Consider the following 21866-nt stretch of genomic DNA (forward strand, 5'->3'; position numbering starts at 1 on the left):
ATAAAATTGACAAAAACCCAAAAGCCAGTGCCGTTAAGTCATAGCAACCCTACAGGACAGAGGAGAACTGCCCCATATGATTTCAAAGGCTATAAATCTTTATGGAATCAGATTGCCACATCTTTCTCCCATCGAGCAGCTGGTGGGTTTCAACCACTGACCTTTTGGTTAGCAGCCAAACACTTTAACCACTGTGCAACCAGGGATCCTTAAAAGTGACAAACCACTGGTCAAATTGACAAAGGGAAAAAAAAAAAAAAATGAGAAGATACAAATAACCAAAATAAGAAATGAAATTGGAGACATTACAACAAATCCAACCGAGATAAAGAGGATCATAACAAAATACACCCACTCCTCACTTATCAACATGGTTAGGTTCCAAAGACCAGGTTGTTATGCAAAAATTGGTGCTATACAAGAGTCAGGGCCACATACCTTCCCCACCACTGCGGAGCCCACAGAGATTAGGGGTGGTGTGGTTTGGGCTTGCCCGCTGCCTCCAGAGCAGCAGGGGCCCACCATCACCTGGCTGTCCTCCAGGCCTCCATGTGGACCCCCGAGCCTCACCTGTCCATGTTCTCATTCTGCTGGCCCTGGAGACAGGCCTTGGCAGTGGGTGGCTCCTGGGCCTGTGGGGAAGTGAGGCTTGGTCACCTGGGTCTGGTGGAGGCTGCAGAAGTGGCAGAAAAGCCTCTTTGGAAAAAGAGACTTCTGAGCCCTCTGCCTGACTCCTGTGGTCCCAGCTACCGCTGCTTCCTCCATGCTGCCCACCCTCCCTGCCCTTGCCACAGCCCTGGCCCGGCTCATCTGCCCAACCCGAGTGATATGAACAGCTGGCAGCCCGCATGGCCTTGTTACCTCTTACAAGCCTCACCCTCCTCCTCCTCCTATTCCTTTTACCTCAGCTCCTTATTAATTTGCAAAATAGTAGGATAACAGAGTTTTTACTTTTGTTGTAGATGTGAAATATTGGGTATCAAGACAGTTGATAAGTGAGGAGTAGGTGTACTATGAAAAATTGTACTCTAAAAAATTTGAAAACCTAGAAGAAACAGACAAATCCCTAGGAAATTACTCGAAAGCAAAGATAGGAAGGTAAGAGGGCAGTGAAACGAGAGTAATGGAAATGGTACGACCAGAATGTAATGAATGAGAAAGATGACACATTGTGAAAAATTAACCAATATCACTGAATAATTTGTGTAGAAATTGTTAAATGGGAACCTACATTGTTGTGTAAATAGTCACTGTAAACACCAAACCAAACAAACCAAACCCACTGCTGTTGAGTCGATTCTGACTCATAGCGACCCTACAGGACAGAGTAGAACTACCCCACAGAGTTTCCAAGAAGCGCCTGGAGGATTTGAACTGCCCACCTCTTGGTTAGCAGCTATAGCACTTAACCACTACGCTACCAGGGTTTCCACTGTAAACACAAAATTGTATTAAAAAAAAAGTGTAAAATAAAAAAATACCCCCACCTGGAGATATGTTCATGAAACTTTGAGCCACTAGATGAGGAGATATTAAAGGCAAGCAAGATATATTGATAAATACTGGTGATTGCAATGCAAAAGTTGGAAACAAAGAAGAAGGAACAGTAGTTGGAAAAGACAGCCTTGGTGACAGAAATGATGCCAGAGGATGTATGACAGAATTTTTACAAGACCAACGACTTCTTCATTGCAAATACTTTTTTTCAACACATAACCGGCAACTATACACATAGATCTCACCAGATGGAATACACAGGAATCAAACTGACTACATCTATGGAAAGAGACAATAGAAAAACTCAGTATCATCAGTCAGAACAAGGGCGAAGGCCAGCTGTGGGACAGACCTTCAATTGCTCATATGCAAGTTCAAACTGAAGTGGAAGAAAATTAGTACAAGTCCATAACAGCCAAAGTATGACCTTGAGTGTATTCCACCTGAAATTAGAGACCACCTCAAGAATAGATTTGACTCATTAAACACAAATGACCGAAGACTAGACATGTTGTGGAATGACATCAAGGACATCATACATGAAGAAAGCAAGAGATCATTAAAAAGACAGGAAAGAAAGAAAAAACCAAAATGGACGTCAGAAGAGACTGTGAAACTTGCTCTTGAACATGAAGTAGCTAAAATGAAAGGAAGAAATGATGAAGTAAAAAAGCTGAACAGAAGATGTCAAGGGAAGACCAAGTAAAGTATTATAATGAAACGTGAAATGTGCAAAGACCCAGAATTAGAAAACCAAAAGGGAAGAACACAATTGGCATTTCTCAAGCTGAAAGAACTGACGAAAAAATTCAAGCCTCAAGTTGCAATATTGAATGATTATACGGGAAATATTCAATGAGCAGGAAGCATCAAAAGAAGATGGAAGAACTACACAGAGTCACTGTATCAAAAAGTATTGGCTGACGTTCAACCATTTCAGGAGGCAGTAAACGATCAGGAACTGATGGTACTGACGGAAAAACTCCAAGCTGCACTGAAGGCACTGGCTCAAAACAAGGTCTAGGAATTGACAGAATACTAATCAAGACGTTTTAACAAACGAATACAGCAATGGATGGGTTCACTCATCTATGCCAAGAAATTTGGAAGACAGCCACCTGGCCAATCAATTGGAAGAGAAAAAAATTTGTGCCCATTCCAAAGAAAGGGAATCGAATGGAATGCAGAAATTGTTGAACAATATCAATACTATCACAAGCAAATAAAATTTTGCGAAGATCATTCAAAAGTGGTTACAGTAGTTCATCGACAGGAAATTGCCAGAAATTCAAGCCAAATTCAGAATAGGATATGGAATGAGGGATACCATTGCTGATGTGAGATGGATCACGGCTGAAAGTAGAGGATTCCAGAAAGATGTTTATCTGTGTTGGTGGATCAAAACAAATTACGGATAACACTGGGAAGAATGGGAATAATTGTGCTCACGTGGAACCTTACACAAGAGCAAAAGGTAGTTGTTCAAACAGAACAAGAAGATACTGCATGATTTAAAATCAGGAAAGGTGTACATCAGGGTTGTATCCTTTCATTAAACTTATTCAATCTGTATGATGAATAAATAATCAGAGAGCTGGACTATACGCAGAAGAATGCGGCATCAGGAGGAAGCCTCATGAACAACATGTGATATGCAGATGACACACACTGCCTGCTGAAAATGAAGAGGATTTGAAGCACTGATCGATGAAGATCAAAGTATATAGCCTTCAGTATGGATTACGCCTCAATAGAAAGAAAACAAAAATCCTCACAACTGGACCAAAAAGCAACATCATGATAAATGGAGAAAATGTTGAAGCTGTCCAGGATTTCATTTTACTTGGATCCACAGTCAGCACCCATGGAAGAAGCAATCAAGAAATCAAACGACATACTGTAATAGACAAATTTGCTGCACAAGACCTTTTTAAAGTGTTAAAAAGCAAAGATGTCATTTTAAGGTGTGAATGACTCAAACCACGGTGTTTTCAATCCCCTCATATACATGTGAAAGCTAGACAATGAGTAAAGACGACCAATGAAGAATTGATGCCTTTGAATTATGGTGTTGGCAAAAAATACTGTATATTCCATGGACTGCCAAAAGAATGAACTAATCTGTCTTGGAAGAAGTACGGCAAGAATGCTCCCTAGAAACAAGGATGGTAAGACTTCATCTCACATACTTAGGACATGTTATCAGGAGGGACTAGACCCTGGAGAAGGACATCATGCTTGATCAAGTAGAGCGCCAGCGAAAAAGAGGGTGGACCTCAACGAGATAGACTGACGCAGTGGCAACAACAATGGGCTCAAGCATTTCAACAATTGTGAGGATGGCACAGGACCAAGCAGTGTTTTGTTTTGTCGTACACAGAGTTGCAATTGGTTGGAACCGACTTGAGGACACCTAAAACAACAATAACCTGTATGTGAACAAAAACTAAAACAGGCCACAAAATTTCCCAGTCTGTAAGTATGCTAGAAAGCAATAAAAAGACAACTAAGCAATTAAGGGACAGGAAAGAGTATCCACAATACATATTAATGAATTTTATTTCTCCATTAAAAGAGAAAGACTCTTCCTGGCTAAAAAAAATAACAATAAAAATCCCAGCTACCTGCTAGTTAAAAAAGGTACACTTATATCAATATGATGGAGAAATGTAGAAAATCAAAAGACAGAAAAAATAAACACTAAAAACGCTAAAAAATTTAATACAAAACTCATTAAATGGGATAAGATAAATATTTAGATTGATAAAAGTCAAATTCCAACAAAAGGTATAATAATCTTGAAGCTTTAGTCACCTAAAAAAATAAGGCATATGTTTATAAACACACATGCAGTTTATACATGTATACATGTATGGGAGTGTATGTATGAATGTATGTGTATGTGATGGTTAATGTTATTTTTATCAAATTGGCTGGGCTATGATTCTCAGTGTTTTAGCAGATACTATGTAATCACCTTCCATTTTGTGATCTAATGTGAGCAGTCAATCAGTTGAACACAGAAGCTTCCTCAGGCGTAGGGCCTGCCTCCAGTATATAAGTGGAAATTCAGGCAAAGGTCGCTTATTCTCTCAATCCTGCATGCTTACCACCACTTAACCTCCAATTCTTGGGATGTGAGTTAGCAGAATCCTTCAGCCTACCACATGACCAGGAGATTTTGGGTTTGTTAGCCCCTGTAACCACGTGAGCCATTGGAAGCCTTCGGCCTGCTGTGTGACCAATGTATGAAGGACCTGCCAGCCCCCACAGCTGCATAAGCCATTTCCTTGAAGTAAATTTCTCTATATACCATATTTTTACATGAATAATGCAAACCCCCTGTGTTTGTCAGTTGCACTCTCCCTCTGCAAGGTATGTTCGTAAGTATGCTACACGAATTTTTTTACAGGAACATGTGGAAGAGGACGGGCAATGGTGGCAGTTGTGAGGGTGCCTCACAAGGGGAGGACACAGCTGGCAAACTAACGTAGAATGCATGCCTTATTTGTGTAAAAATACGGTATTTATATATATGCTTCACTGGTTTTGCTCCTTTAGAGCAAAGACTGACAGTATGTCTATACAGAGATACATACTGTTAATAAATGGACATATCTACAACCATAGTGGGAAACTAAGTATAATGCTTTCATGAAGCAACAAATTATGCTTTCAAAAATACATGAAAGAAACTCCAAGCTTCATTAATAGAGAATACATACTTTTATATGCCTATGAGAAATGATTATATACTAGGCCATAAAAAAATTTCAAATAAATAGAAATTATGCAGACTACATTATGTGAACCAAGATATAAAACTATAAATCCAAAACACAATAGCTAAAACTATATACTCTTAGAACTAAACAAACAAAAAAACCTAAATAATTGCTGCATTAAAGAGGAACCAGAACTAAAAATTACACACTATTTAGAAACAACTGACCTCAGAAGAAAACTTATAGGCTTAATTGATTTATTAAAAAAGAGTCTTAAAAAAGAGAACCTACAGAATAGGAAATAATTTTTGGCTACAACATATCTGACAAGGGCCTAATCTCTAAAATCTGTAAGATACTGTAACACCTCGACAATAAAAAGACAAATAGTCCAATCAAAACAACGGGCAAAGATATGAACAGACACTTCACTAAAGAAGACATTTAAGCAGTTAACAGACACATAAAGAAATGCTTGTGATCATTAGCCATTAGAGAAACACAAATCAAAACTACAAGGAGATACCATCTCACCATGACATTACTGGCACTTACCAAAAAAAGAAAAAACAAGTGTTGGAGAGGTGGTGGAGAGCCTGGAACTCTTGGGAATGTAAAATGGTCCAACCACTATGGAAAACAATATAGTGCCTCCTTAAAAAGATAGAAATAAAAATACCATACAATCCAGCAACCCCACTCTTAGGAATGTATCCTAGAGAAATAAGAGCCACCAGATGAATAGACACACGCACATGTTCACTGCAGCATTATTCACAATAGTAAAAGGATAGAAACTACCTAAGTGCTCATCAACAGATGAATAGATAAAAAAATTACAATACAGACACACAATGGAATACTACCAAACGATAAGGAATAATGATAAATCCATGAAATATCTCACAACATGGATGAATCTGTAGGGCATTATGCTGAGTGAAATAAGTCAATCACAAAAGGACAAATAGTGTGTGAAACCACATTGTAAAAACTCAAGAAAAGGTTTACGCACAGAAAGAAACAATCTTTGATGGTTACTAGTGAGGGGAGAGTTGGGGAGAAGAAATCATTAACAAGATAGCAGGTAAGTGTTTACTTTGATAAGGGAAAGAGTGCGCAATATAGGGAAAGTCAGTACAATGTGACCAAGGCAAAGTCACAGAAACTTCATAGACATATTCAAACACCTTGAGGGGCTTACTGGGGGTGAGGGGTGGGGACCATGGTTGCGGGGCGGGGGGTCATCTAGTGAACCGGCAAGACAAAGTTCATAAAGAAACTGTTCTACATCCAACTTTGGTGAGTGGCATCTGGGGTCTTAAAAGCTTGTGAGTGGCCATCTAAGATACCTCTACTGGTTCCATCCTGTCCAGAGTAAAGGAAGGTGAAGAAAACCAATGACACAAGGAAAATGTTAGTCCAAAGGGCAAATGGATCACAAGTACCACAGCCTCCACTAGCCTGAGCCCAGAAGAACTAGATGATGCCAGACTACCACCACCAATGGGTCTGACAAGGATCACAATAGAGGGTCCCAGACAGAGTGGGAGAAAAATGTAAAACAAAGTTCAAATTCACACACACATGCACACTGCACACCCCCCCCCCCCGCCACCAGACTTACTGGTCTGACAGAGACTGGAAGAATCCCCCAAGACTATGGCCCCTGGGCACTCTTTTAACTCAAAAGTTAAGAAACTCCTGAAGGTCACCCTTCAGCCAAACATTTCAAACTCAAAAACTCGTTGCTGTTGAGTCGATTCTGACTCATAGCGACCCTACAGCACAGAGTACAACTGCCCCATAGGGTTTGCAAGGAGTGCCTGGTGGACTGGAATTGCCAACGTTTTGGTTAGCAGCCTTAGCTCTTAACCACTACACCACTATGGTTTCCTGCCACAGTTTAGACAGGTGTATAAAACAAATAATAACACACTTGAGGAATGTGTTTCTTAGTTCAATCATGTATACGAGAACAAAATGGCAGCACCTGCCCGAAAACAATGATGAGAAGGCAGGAAGGGACAGGAAAAATGCATGGATGGAAATGGGGAATTGGGGTATGGAAGGGGACTTTTGACACATTGTGAGGATTGCAACCAATGTTATATAAAGCAATTTGTGTATAAATTGTGTGAGAAACTAATTTGCTCTGTAAAGTTTCAACTAAAGCACAGTTTAAAAAAAAAAGAGAAAGTTTGAAATACATGAACTAAGCATTTAATTTCAGGAGACAGAAAAGAACAATGATATAAACCTAAAGAAAACAGAAAAAAGAGATGAGTAAAGATGAAAACAAATTAATGAAACAAAAAACAAAACACTGACTCTTTTAAAAGACCAATAAAACAGATAATCCCTATGGTATTTCAATACTTTCAATGCTACTAGAGAAAGAAGGAAAGTCTTTAAATCCATTTTAAGAAACTAGTGTTCTTTGCTACTAAAACATAACAATGACAAGGCAAAAACAAAAACTGAAAATTAATTTCACTTATTCTTTCACTCAGTAAATATTTAAATATTTTTTGGTCAAGGGTTTTTTTTTTTAAGCACAACTTGACCAAGGTGAAGTCACAAAAACTTCACAGACACACCCAAATACCTTGACTTATATACAAAAAAATATTTAAATATTTACCGAGTGTCTATTCTATGCCAGGCACTGTAGTATGCACTAAGGATAAAACAGTAAATAAAAAGACAAATCTCTAAGCTCATACAGAGATTAGATGTAAAACATTAGCAAATCAGATACATGACCAAGTAGAGTTCATATGGGGATACAACATGTTTGTGTTGGGAAATTTATTGAAATACTTCATTTTATTAATGGTTCCAAAACAAAACCAATATGATTCTCAGTATAAATGACTAAAGTTATTAGATAAAATGCAATACCTACTTCTATTTAAAATATTCGTAGTTAATTAGAAACTGTATAGCGGTAAATTTTTATTTAACATTATTCTGTAAAAACTAGCCAATGCAATCAGACAAAAGAAACAAAAAAATGATATGAGACATAGTATTAGAAAGGATGTGGAATAATCATTAACCAAAGAAAGAAGGTTTCAGAAAAAAAAAAACCTGAAGATAAAACTCATTAAATGGGAAAGAAGAATATTTATACTGATAAAAAATTAATGCTAAAATGATCTACATAAAAAAACTTCAAGTGTACCAACTAAACAGAGAAGATAGTGCAGGAAAGTATCCTGTTAAAAAACAAATTTCAATAAAAGTAGCATCTCTTATAAAGAGAAATATAATAGAAAATGTAGCAGGGGAATAAAAGAGAGAAATGGTTCACAATAGCAACAAAAAAGTATAAGTACTTGGGAATAAATGTTACAGAAGATATACTATTTAAATCAGTGGGGAAAAAAAAGGTCTCTCCTGTACAATAGGTTATCCATATATTCAGTCAGATGCGGCTGCCGCTACGAGTTGGAATCAACTCAAGAGCACCCAATAGCACCCAATAACAACATGGAAAAATAAAATTAGATTCCTACCTCAGACCATACACAAAATAAATTCTAGGTAGATTAAACATCTGAACATGAAAAGCTGAACTCAAATACTATATATAAAAAAGGAAAAAAATCAAAGAACACTATATGTTGTTTATCAATATACATATGTTTAGTAAAAGTGTAAACACATTCACCATCTAAGATACTCCACTGGTCCTACCCTGTCTGGAGCAAGGGAGAATGAAGAAAACAAAGACACAAGGGAAAGGCTCGTCTAAAGGACTAATGGACTACAAGTAGCACAGCCTCCACCAGACTTAGTCCAGCACAACTAGATGGTGCTCAGCTACCACCACCAACTGCTCAGACAGGGAGCATGATACAGGGTCCTGGACAGAGCTGGAGATAAATGTAGAAAAAATTGTAACTCACAAAAGACCAGACTTACTGGTCTGACGGAGACTGAAGAAACCCCAAGAGTATGGCCCCAGACACCCCTTTAACTCAGCACTGAGTCACTTCTGAGGTTCACTCTTCAGCCAAAGATTTGATAGATCCATGAAACAAAATGAGACTAAATGGGCACACTAGCCCAGGGGCAAGAACTAGAATGCAGAAGGGGATGGGAAAGCTGGTAATAGGGAACCCAAGGTTGAGAAAGGGAGAGTGTTGACAAGTCGCGGGGTTGGCAACCAAAGTCAGAAAAAATATGTGTATTAATTGTTTAATCAGAAACGAATTTGCTCTGTAAACCTTCATCTAAAATATATATAAACACATGTACACATACATACACATTAATTTCGGAATAGTGGTTACCTCTGAGGATCAGGAGTAGAAGAAGGTAGGGACGTGCACTTTAGCTTCGTCAGTAATATATTATTTCTTTAGAAGAAAAGTGAAAAGTGGAAGAGAAATCAGATTCTAATATCATCTGATTTAACTGAAAGTTACTTATTTCTGTACTTTTTAGTATGTTTAAAATTTTCATAATAAATACAAAATTAGAAAAATTAAAACACTTTCAACCCATCTGATCTGTATTTTGGTATAAATTGTGAGATTATGGTACTAATTTTATTCCAATTGTCACAACTATTTATTGAACAATCAATCCTTTTCCCATTAATCTGAAATACCATCTGTATCATTTTGTAAATTTTTGCATGCTGTTGTTGCTAGTTGCTGTCCAGTTGATTCCACCTCATGGCAACCTCATGTGTGTCAGAGTTGAACTGTATTCCACAGGGTTTTCAAGACTGTTACCTTCTGGAAGGAAACCCTGGTGGCATAGTGGTTAATAAGTGCTATGGCTGCTAACCAAAAGGTCGGCACTTCGAATCCGCCAGGTGCTCCTTGGAAACTCTACGGGGCAATTCTACTCTGTCCTATAGGGTCACTATGAGTCACAATCGATGACAGTGGGTTTGGTTTTTGGTGACCTTCTGGAAGCAGATCACCAGGCCTATCTTTCCAGGTATATTTGAACCACCAACATTTCAGCTAGTAGTTGAGGGCTTAACCATCTGTGCCATAAAAATCAGCTGCCATCAAGTCAATTTGGACTCATAGCAACCCTATAGGACAGAGCAGAACTGCCCCCATAGGACTTCCAATGAATAGTTGGTGGGTTCGAACTGCTGACCTTCTGGTTAGCAGGCAAACTCTTAACTACCGTGCCACCAGGTCTCTTTTTTTTTTTTAATTTTTTAATTTATTCTGTTCTCAGCATTACGGTGTTTCAGTTATTAAAAATTTTATAAATTTTAAAATGGATAGATGGCCAAGTTTGAATTACTACTTCCTCTCTTCACAGTCCTCCTTCCCCTTCCCAAATCTGTATTAGTTTGATTATCTCCTTCACGTCTACTGTGCCTCACAAAATTCTAAGAAACAGAAGAACTTGAATAGTTCCTGACGAAGCCTGGAATTATTAGTATGCCAGCTCCATGAAGACAGACAGTTCCCTGTTCTGTTCTTTGCTGTATTCCCATAGCCTCCACAGAGTTTGATATGTTGTTGTTGTTGGGTGACATCGAGTCTATTCCAACTCATAGTGACTCTATATGACAGAGTGGAACTGCCCCATAGGGTTTTCTTGGCTGCAATCTTTATGGAAGCAGATTGCCAGGTCTTTCTCCTGCAGAGTGGCTGGGTGGGTTTGAACTGCCAACCTTTCGGTTAGCAGTTGAGCGCTTAACTGTTTGTGCCACCAAGGCTCCTTGACACATAGAAGTCACTAAACAAATATCTGCTCGATAAATCTATTCACTTTACAAAAAACCACCCCCCCCAAAAAACCTCCAAAAAACTAGGATTATATTCATAGACTAATATGGGGAGAATTTGCATCTTTATTGCATTTAGACTTAACCAACAAATATCTGTTAATGTGTTCTTGATGTCTCTAAAACTTTAAGCAGAGTTTTATAGTTTTCTTCATATGAATTTCTTATGAAATCCTGTTATTATTATTGATCTTTTTTTTTTATTGATTATTTATAGCTAGGGAAAGTACTGATTTTACAAGTAGATTTTTTATCCAGCAAACTTCCTGGTACCTTATATTAATTCTACGTAGACTAGCGTAACATCTGCAAATAATGACAGTTCTCTCATGCTAGTCGGTTGGTGTATTTCCTTTCTTTCATCTTTTCTTACTGCATTAGGTAAAACTTCCAATACAATGTTGAAAAGTTGGGATAACAACAGGCAGCCTTTTTCTTTATTCCTGCCTTTTTTTTTGTGGGTTTTTTAAAAAAAGGTAATTTGCTTGCTTTATTTTTAATAGATACTTTTTTTTTTCCTCAGGTTAAGGAATTTTCCTTTTATTACTAATTTGCTCAGAGTTTTTCTCATAATGATTGTTGAATTTTATTGTATTCTTTTTCTGCATCTATTGAGATAATCGTATGGTTTTTCTCCTTTAACTTGTTTAAGGTGGTAGATTACACTGATAGATACAATTCTTGAATTCCTGAGATTAAACTCTACATGGTCAGGAGCCCATGTTTAAAAAAAATACACACACAAACATTGCTCTCTCCAATTTACCAATATTTCATTTAGGATTTCTGCATCAAAATTTCAACCTAAGGCTGGTTTATAATTTTCTCTTTCCTGTACTGTTTCAGCCTGATTTGGGTATTAAAATCAAAAGAGAGAAGCTTTTTCTCTTTACCTGAACACTGCTTTTCTTCTCTACTCTAAGCCATCCTCTGAATTATCCTTTTTATCACTCTCCCTGCTTCCCCTATTTCCTCCTTTCTCTTCAAACTTATTTAATTATTTTTTCTCTTTCCCAGTCCCATTTTCCTTCCCCACACCAGCCTACCCACCTCACACACATGAGAGCAAGGAGCTTGTCTCTCTCCAGAAATAAGGACTCTGCCGAGCCGATAGCAGGTATTAAAAATATCTGAGAAAATGAAATTATAGTGCTTGCTTCAGCAGCACCCATGCTAAAATCGGAATGATACAGGGAAGATTGCAAGGATGACATGCAAATTTGTGAAGTGTTCCATATTTCTGAGCAACTAGGGTCACATAATAATGCGTGTATAAGTTTTTGTATGAGAAACTGACTTGAACTGTAAACTTTCACTTAAAGCACAATAAGGAAAAAAAGAAATGAAATCCTATTTTTCGCCTATCAGATTAGAAAAGACAAAATGTCTGAAATTCCCATTTTGAAATTTTGGGAAATCTGCACTTTTACATATTTATATGCCTATATTAATATAATTTTTCTAAAGGATAATTTGAAGATAACTAAAAACCTTTCAAATTTGATACCTTTTTGACTAAATAGGTAAATATGTAGCAATTTATCTTCCTCAAGTAATCCAAAATGTTAAAAATGGATGAAAAATATTTTTACCAAAGCACTGTTTATGATGTGAACTGTAAACAGTCTAACTGTTCAATGGTATGTAATTCACTGGAACCATTACAATGTATCCATATAGCAGAACAACGATCAGTTCTAAAATTATCACACAAATATGTTTGGGATAAATTATAAAGTTTAAAAAAGATGGTCATAAGATAATGTGTAGTATCATCCCATTTTGGTTAAAAAGTTTATTTCTAAACATTGAGCAAATCCTGGAATAATATACACCAAGCTGTTCCTGTCTTCAGCATTAGGAACTAGGATTAACGAAGTTTTTCTTCCTTTACCTGTGTGTATGTATTTTTTTAAACTGTTTTAACATGAACGTTGTTTTTGGTAGCAAAGTATAAATTTAAAAAGAAAATTCTAGGAACATGCTGTTATCAAATTAAACAAAAAATCTCTGGCATTGTGAAGTAATATCAAATATTCAAGAGAGTGTGTGTGTGTGTGTGTGTGTGTATGTGTGTGTGTAAATGACATCGTTAATGGCTGTCCAGTATCTGAACACCCTCCTTATTTTGGGGAATCTCAAAACAAATTGAAATCTGGAATAGTCCTTTTCCTAGATCCTTGGCTGTTAATGAGCAGTCATGTGACTTAGGTTCAGCCAAACTAATGCTCCCATCCAGGAATTTGAATTCTGCAAGAGTGACACAGAGACACAAAGATGTAGAAAACCAGGAAAGATTATTCATTGAAGCTGCAACCAAATTCAGTTACCAAACTGCAGTGAGTGTCCAAGGGTAGCAAAATCCAGAGACCGGATAATGAGTGTTCAGTGGAAACTACACCATCTGTAGCTTCCGAAGCAGAACTTTCCTAGGATAGGATATTAGCTAGACTTCACCCTTCTTGGTTTCTACTAGTTTCTTATGCCTGATTTCTCCAGCTGCCCTACAGATTCTGTAAGCTCTATGGTAAGTTTACAAAAAATTCCACTTCTGCTTTAATTAGACAGAGCTGGCTTCTATTGCTTACAACTAAGAACACTGATTGGTACAATGCCTAGCAATTATTACTGATAATGCTCTTGCATTTCCGAAATTGTTATTATTTTTCTAGGTAGTTCAAAAGCTTATTAGAAAGAGTATGGGCTTTAAAGCCAGACAGACCAAGTTTGAATATCATCTATTATATTTACTAGTTATGTGACCTTGGACAATGTATCTAACCTTTCTCAGTAAAATAATTTCTTCATCTGAAAATTATTTTGAAGATACGATGAGATTATGTTAAAATTTCATATATTCCATATTTATCTTAAACTCCTAACTCTTCCCTCATTCCTTGACTGACATTACAGCTGTACTTTAAGCTCGTGGATACCTCTATTACCTTGAACATCACTTGCCAACACTATCAACCCTTTCTATTTCATCAAGCTATCAAACTCTTATGAATAAATTCAAATGTCTGCTTTTTTCAATACTATACACAGGTTGGTGGAGCACTACTATAGAAATTGTAAGTAACCCATATAAAAGCCAAGCTGCTTTTTGGTCAGATTCATTAAAATGTGTTCAGATAAAAACAAATGAATAACCTACATCCAAAAAGCACTGAAAAGTAAAAAATGCTATCTTTACTATACTCTCAAGATGAAGCATTTATGAAGGACAATTCTTCGTTTTCTCTCTAAATCACACAGCAGGGCAATTGCTCCAGAATCTCATCATACACACCCTAACCTTCCTCAAACTCTCTCTTAGTCATCTAGTGCTGCCATAACAGAAATACCAAAAGTGGGTGGCTTTAACAATAGCTAATGGCTAATAGGTGACTTCAGGGGATAGTTTTGGTTCAAGGTTTATGGTATCTCAGGGCGACAAACTCAGTAAGTTCTTTGGTCTCAACTGTTCCAGTAAGTCTGGACTTTTTATGAATTTGAGTTCTGTTCTGCATTTACTCCTATTTTATCACATAATCTCATCATATCGTGGCACTGATCATAAAGGCTGGTAGTGGTAGCCAGGCATCATCTAGTTCTTCTGACCTCAGGATAGACAAGGCCATTGCTCATGTAGGCTATTAGCCCTGGAGACTAGTTTCTTCTCTGAGATTTTGGTTTCCTTCTTTATCTTTTGCTCCTGACAAATAGAGACCAAGTAGAGGCATCTTAGACGGTTGCTCGCAAGCTTTTAGAACCCAGATGTTACTCATCCCACTAGGAGTAGAACATGAACTTTGTGAACTATATTATGCCAATTGACTGAGTTGTCCAATGAGACTAAAGTCCTAGGCCTTCAAACTGAGAATGCCAATCTCACAAGGTGTTTGGTTATGTCTAAGCATCTGCAACTGTGTCCTCTATGAATATATATGCATACACATACCTATCTGTACATATACGTATAGATACTTCTATCTGTACACACATATGTACACACCTATACCTACCCACACACATACATGCCTATACACATATAAATGTGACCATATACTTGTTTTCTGGTTATTGTTGGTATTGTTGCGCAATTATATATGTCATACTCTTTAGCACAAACAGTGGCTTTTTAGTGGCATCACTGACTTTGGTCAAGCTGTGCTCATTAAACCCACGGTCAGTGGTACTTTTCCCACCCCCAGAAATAACAAGTATCTTATGATTTAGAGAGTGACCTTGCCCTCATCCTTGGTAATTACCAATTAACATTGGTTTCTGTATATATATCTATTCCAATCTTCTTATAAAAATGGGATCATACAATATTTGTCCTTATGTTGCTAAATATCTCTTGAATCTGTACGCTTCTCTACACATAGATGCCACTACCCTAAAACAGCTTAGCATCCATGCTTTTATACATTTGGTCTTTCTGCCTCCAGTTCTGTCTCCTTTTGTCCTACTGTTTTTATTATAGTAAAAACAATCTTCCTAAAATGCCAGTCAAGTTGTCATTTAACAACATGGGCTCTGGAGTCTGATTACTGAGTTCTGAATTAGGTTTAAGGATCACCTAGGAAGAAGAGAGAGTTTGTGTTAAGCACACAGACACTATAGTAACGTGCCTTGGTTCAAATCCCAGCTTTGCCTTTGTTAATGTATGACCTTGGAAAAATGACTGAGCTCTGAAGGATGTCAGCTTTATTAACTATAAAACGGAAATGATAAAAGTATCTCTGTTATAGGGTGGTTGTGAGGATTATATGAGTTAATATAAAGTTTTTGTATAGTAAGACCATATAAATGTTTGCTATTATTATTACATGGCCTTATGCAGGTTATATAGCCTTTCTTCAGTTTCTTCATCTATAAATAGGATATGTACCACACAAAGATGTTACATCCCCTGTGAAGCATCCCCTAACCTCCCAGCTCCTCAAGGCGGGAATAGATGTATATGCTCCCACTTCGCTGTGTGTGAATAGCATATCATAGCATTTATCACATGTGGTTACGCCTTACTGCTTCTCAGTCTCCCCCACCACACTGCATGTTCCTAGATTTCAGGAGCTATACGTTCTCCAGTGGTTTTCCTACCACCTGCTATATCATGACAAAAATTTTATTCTACAAATAAATGAATGAATGTATTTAAAGTACCTTTTCCATAACCTAGCAAATACTAGATGGTCAATATATGTCAATGAATTCCTTATCAATTTTCTCAGTGTGTGGTGGGGGCTGGGTATGACAATCTCCTACTTTTTGTTTTGACATTCTGCATGAAGTACTAGGCCGTTAGGTGAGTTTATTTGCTTGGATCTAATTGAGCCAACTGACGTTGTCAAGTTTCAGGACGAAAATCTCAATGAGCTCCTCATAAGAAGTTAAGTCCCTATTTCCCTCTCTGGTCCTTCTTCTGAAGGATCAACACAGGAGAAAAAAGTCTCTAACAACAGTTCAGGATACATAAATCAAATACCACTATGTAAGTATCAAACTTACTCTTATCTCCTGTTGTTCTCTAACATGATTTAAAAAGTGAAGACAATGTACCAGGGAAAATATAACATGTAGGTAATTATAACTACCTCATGAATATTTCCAAAAGAAAACAGATTGTCTTGTAAATCTTAAATTTCTTCTTCTTTCCTTCAATTTAGAATCCTGCTGTATATTTTAACTTGCTTTATTAAATATACACTGTTTCACTGTAGTCCCAAATGTGCCACTTCACTTATAATTACATTATTTATTAATAAATATATTCAATGTGATATATTTTCAAGGTTTGCTATTCTCATCTCTCTTACAAAATTCCATGATCAGAAGTTATTAACCTCAATGGACTCAGAATTTTTAGGTAAAGCATGCTTACAAAATATTCTCAATATATTGTACAAGTTTTAATTTCAAATGTCACTAAACAGTGCTTTAAAGTAGTTGTTAAACTTGTCAAAGGGACCAACAGTCCCTTTGGGCTACCATTTTCTCTGGTTATTCGCATAAGCTGGGAAAGAATAGCTCTTCTGAGAAACCAAATGAACAATTAATGACTTTTGCCACCTTCAATCTCATGGACATTCACTGATCAAGAAATGTAGCAGTTACACATATGTTTTAAAGACTTGTTGAAAACATTCTGATTTATATAAAGTATAAAATGATTAAAACATAAATACTCCTCCTACCACACCTGAAACCAAAAAAAAAACCCGTTGCCGTTGTGTTCATTCTGACTCATACTGACCCTATGCAGAGGAGAACTGTCCCATAGGGTTTCCAAGGAGCAGCTGGTGGATTTGAACTGCTGACCTTTTGGTTAGCAGCCATAACTCTTAACCACTGTACCATCAGGGATCCCCTCCTACCACAGAGGTTATTTATTATGAGGAATCATTGAAGATCTTTGTTTTAAAGCTTTTCTATTTAATTAAAAGAAGTTTCAAATACAGCTACTGGCAAACTTTTGGAAAAAAGGGCATAAGTTCTTCAGGAGTTAAAATGAATGTCTGGCAGGGGATGGGTTGTAGAGTTTGCAAGAAAACCTATTACAACATTTAACTAAAAAAAAACTAAATGGATAAAAATTAATATTTATACTAACATGTTTTCAAAGAGAAGTGATAGAGGTAGGAAAAATGGGATAGGTAGAAAGAAAATTTCTTTTTAATTAGGCCACAAAGTAACCCTCAACTAAATCCAAAACACTGAGGTAATACAAAGTATCTTCTCTGATCGCAACACCATAAAAGTAGAAATGAATAACAGGAACAGCAGGGAAAAAAAAAAAAAAATGAAACTGAGTAACACGTTGCTTAAAAACCACTGGATAACTGAAGAAATCAAAGATAGAATAAAAAAATTACTAGAATCAAATAAGAATGAAAACACATTATACCAAAACTTTTGGGACAGAGCTAAGACAGTGCTCAGAGGTCATTTTATAGCAATAGATGCACACATAAAAAAAGAGGGGACGAAATCAAAACAATAGCCCTATAACTTGAACAAATATCAAAAGAACAGTAAAAGAAGCCCACAGCCACCAGAAGAAAGGAAATAATAAAGATCAGAGCAGAAATAAATGAAATAGAGAATAGAAAAACAATAGAAAAAACCAACAAAACCAAAAGTTGGTTCTGTGAAAGGATCAACAAAATGACAAACCACTGGCCAACCTGACAAAAGAAAAACAGAAGAGGAAGCAAATAATCAAAATAAGAAATGAAATGGGGGACATTACAACAGACCGAACTGAAATAAAAAGGATCCCACAGAGTACTATGAAAAACTGTACAGCAAATTTGAAAAACTAGAGGAAATGGACAAATTTCTAGAAACAGACTACCTACCTAAACTACACAAACTGATGTAGAAAATCTGAGCAAACCCATAATAAGAGAAGAGATTAAAAAGTCAATAAAAAATACTCCCAACAAAAAAATATCCTGGCCCAGATGGCTTCACTGAAGAATTCTACCAAACATTTGGTGAAGAGCTTGTACCAGTACCATTCAAACTGTTTCAGAACATAGAAAAGGAAGAGATACTTCCGCATTTATTCTGTGAAGCCAGCATAACCCTGATACCAAAACTAGGCAAAGTTACCACAAAAAAAGAAAATTACAGAACAATATCACTCATGAATACAGATGCGAAAATTCTCAACACAATTCTACACGCTACAATTCAGCACCATATTAAAAAAATATTATACCATGACCAAATGGGATTCATATCAGGCATGCAAGGATGGTTCAACTTTAGAAAATCAATCAAAGTAATCCACCACATAAATTAAAGAATCACATGATCTTCTCAATTGACACAGAAAAGGCATTCAATAAAGTCCAACACCCATTCATGATAAAAACTTTCAATAAGATAGGAATAGAAGAGAATACTCAACATAATAAAAGGTGTGTATACAAAACCAACAGCCAACATCATTCACAATGGAGAGAGATTGAAGACTTTCCCCCTAAGAACAGGAACAAGACATGGATGCCCTTTATGATTACTCCTATTTAACACTGTACTGAAGTCCTAGCTAGAGCAGTAAGTCAAGAAAAAGAAATAAAGGGCATCCGAATTGGTAAGGAAGAAGTGAAACTATCCCTATATACAGATGATATGACCCTATACACAGAGAACCCTAAAGGCTCCACAAGAAAGCTACTAGAACAAACAGATTCAGCAGAGTAGCAAGATACAAGATAAAATACAAAAATCAGTTGGATTCCTATACACCAATAAACAGAACTACAAAAAGGAAATCAGGAAAGCAATACCATTTATAATAACCCCTAAAAGAATAAAACACTTAGGAATAAATTTAACCAAGGATGTTAAAGACCTAAACAAAGAAAACTACAAAACACTACAGCAAGAAACCAAAAGAGACTTACATAAATGGAAAAACATACCATGCTCATGGATAGGTAGACTCAACAATGTGAAAATGTCAATTCTACCCAAAGTAATCTACAAATACAATGCAATCCCGAGCTGAATACCAACAGCACTCTTTAAAGAGGTGGAAAACTAATCATTAACTTTATGTTGAAAGGAAAGAGGCCTCAGGTAAGTAAAGCATTAATGAAGAAAAAGAACGAAGTAGGCGGCATCCCACTACCTGACCTCAGAACCTATTATACAGCTACGGTAGTCGAAACAGCCTGATACTAGTGCAGCAGACACACTGACTAATGGAATAGAGTCAAGAACCCAGATGTAAATTCGTCTACCTATGGCCACCCGATCTTTGACAAAAGCCCCAAGTCCATTAAATGGGGGAAACAGTGCTGATAAAACTAGACGTCCATCTGTAAAAAAATGAAAAAGGGCCCGTCCCTCACATCATACACAAAAACTAATTCGAAATGGATCAAAGACCTAAATATAAAACCCAAAACTATAAAGATCATGGAAGAAAAAACAGAGTCAACACTAGGGGCTCTAATATACAGCATAAACATACAAACCATAACTAATGATAAAGAAACACCAGAAGATATGCTAGATAAATGAGACCTTCTAAAAATTAACATTTATGCTCATCAAAAGACTTCATCAAAAAAGTAAAAAGAGAACCTACAGGCTGGGAAAAAAAGTCTTGGCTATGACATATCTGACAAAGGTCTAATCTCTAAAATCTATACAAAACTCAACATCTCTACAATAAAAAGACAAATAATCCAATTGAAAAGTGGGTAAAGGATATGAACAGACACTTCACCAAAGAAGACATTCAGGTGGCTAACAGACACTGAGGAAGTGTTCGGGAACACTAGCCATTACAGAAATGCAAATCAAAACAAGAATGAGATACCATCTCACCCAGACATTACCGACACTAATTAAAAAACAAACAAAAAAAACCCCAGAAAATAACAAATGTCGGAGAGGTTGTGGGGAGACTGGAACTCTTAAGCATTGCTGATGGGAATGCAAAATGGTACAACCATTTTGGAAAACAATATGGCACTTCCTTAAAAAGCTAGAAATAGAAATATCATACGGTCCAGCAATTCCACTCCTAGGAATATATTCTAGAGAAATAGGAGCCATCACATGAATAGAAATATGCACACTCATGTTCACTGCAGGATTATTCACAATAGCAAAAAGATGGAAACAACGTAAGTGCTCATCGACAGATGAATGGATAAACAAACTATAATACACACAATGGAATAGTATGCAATAATAAAGAACAACGAATCTGCGAAACGTCTCACAACATGGATGAATCTGGAGGGCATTATGCTGAGTGAAGAAAGTCAATCATGAAAGGACAAATACTGTATGAGACCACTACTATAAGAACTCACGAAGAGGTTTACACACACAAAGAAATAATCTTTGATGGTTACGAGGGCGGAGATGGGTGGAGAGGGAAAAGCACTAACTAGAAATGTGGTAACTTTGGTGAAAGGTAAGACAGTGCAGATTGCCGGAGAAGTCAGCACAACTTGACCAGGGCAGAGTCACAGAAGCTTCACAGACACATCCAAACGCCCTAAGAGACCAAGCTACTGAGCCGAAGTCTTGGGACAAATGTCTCGGGGCACATTTAGCAGAAAACAAAGACGAAAAAAATATTTCTTTTTAATTTTACAAAGCTCTTAACATAGAGAATGAGAGAAAAACTCTAGGCAATATGGAAAGTTGTACAAGAAAGGAAATGTAATTATAGTATACTACTTGGATTGGCAGTGAACAATATTTACATTAATATTAATAACGTAAACATTTATTTTTGGTTTAACAAACCAAATTGGGAAGGTGGGGGATGGAGATGTTAAGTAGGTAGTATAAGTGAGCTGAGTCACCATCCATAATAACAAAAAGTTATCGATAATTTCTACCTATAAATATTGTCTAATACTGGTGAACACAAAGATAGCAGAAAAATATTATTTAATAATAAGTTACTGAACAGTAGGAGAAAAATTAAAAGCAATTATCTCCAGGTAGATTCCTAGGGAAGGGACACTCAATACTACCGGATTTTTTTTTTTTTTTTTTAACAATGTGCATACATGATTTAAAAATAAATAAACGACAAAGAGTAAGGCCATAACAGGGAGTCCAAGGCTACATATGCATTCTCACTCCACTTACTGTATTTTAGCATCCAAGTGAGACATAATGTGATGCAAGGAGTGTCAGATTCAGATACAAAAAACCTGGGTTCACATTCTGGCTCTGCAACTGACTAATTTGAAAAGTTCTCGGACAAGCCACTTACTGTTTTTGAGATCTTGTTGTTTCATATAGAAGACAGCAATAATGATTTCTATCATGCAGAATTGCTATGGGAATTACTGATAATATCTTCTTAAAGCTTTATTTTCATTTGGAAATCTGAATCA

The 21866-nt window shown here is 36.7% G+C and overlaps 1 protein-coding gene and 1 pseudogene across 46 annotated transcripts in view; one reads left to right on the forward strand and one right to left on the reverse strand.

Moving 5' to 3' along the window:
* MBD5 (methyl-CpG binding domain protein 5) overlaps positions 1-21866 on the reverse strand; it is a 444773-nt gene that overhangs the window by 196770 nt on the left and 226137 nt on the right. Inside the window, exon 5 of one of the 46 annotated variants that reach the window (XM_064287178.1) lies at positions 9524-9589. The exons of the other annotated variants lie outside the window; for them this stretch is intronic. The gene's annotated coding sequence lies outside the window, so the exon portion shown is untranslated. The remainder of the gene's footprint in view (positions 1-9523; positions 9590-21866) is intronic. 46 annotated transcript variants of the gene reach the window in all.
* Positions 12142-12234, forward strand: LOC111749510 (U6 spliceosomal RNA; annotated as a pseudogene).

This window comes from Loxodonta africana, chromosome 6, assembly GCF_030014295.1.
Source record: "Loxodonta africana isolate mLoxAfr1 chromosome 6, mLoxAfr1.hap2, whole genome shotgun sequence".
Taxonomy (NCBI): domain Eukaryota; kingdom Metazoa; phylum Chordata; class Mammalia; order Proboscidea; family Elephantidae; genus Loxodonta; species Loxodonta africana.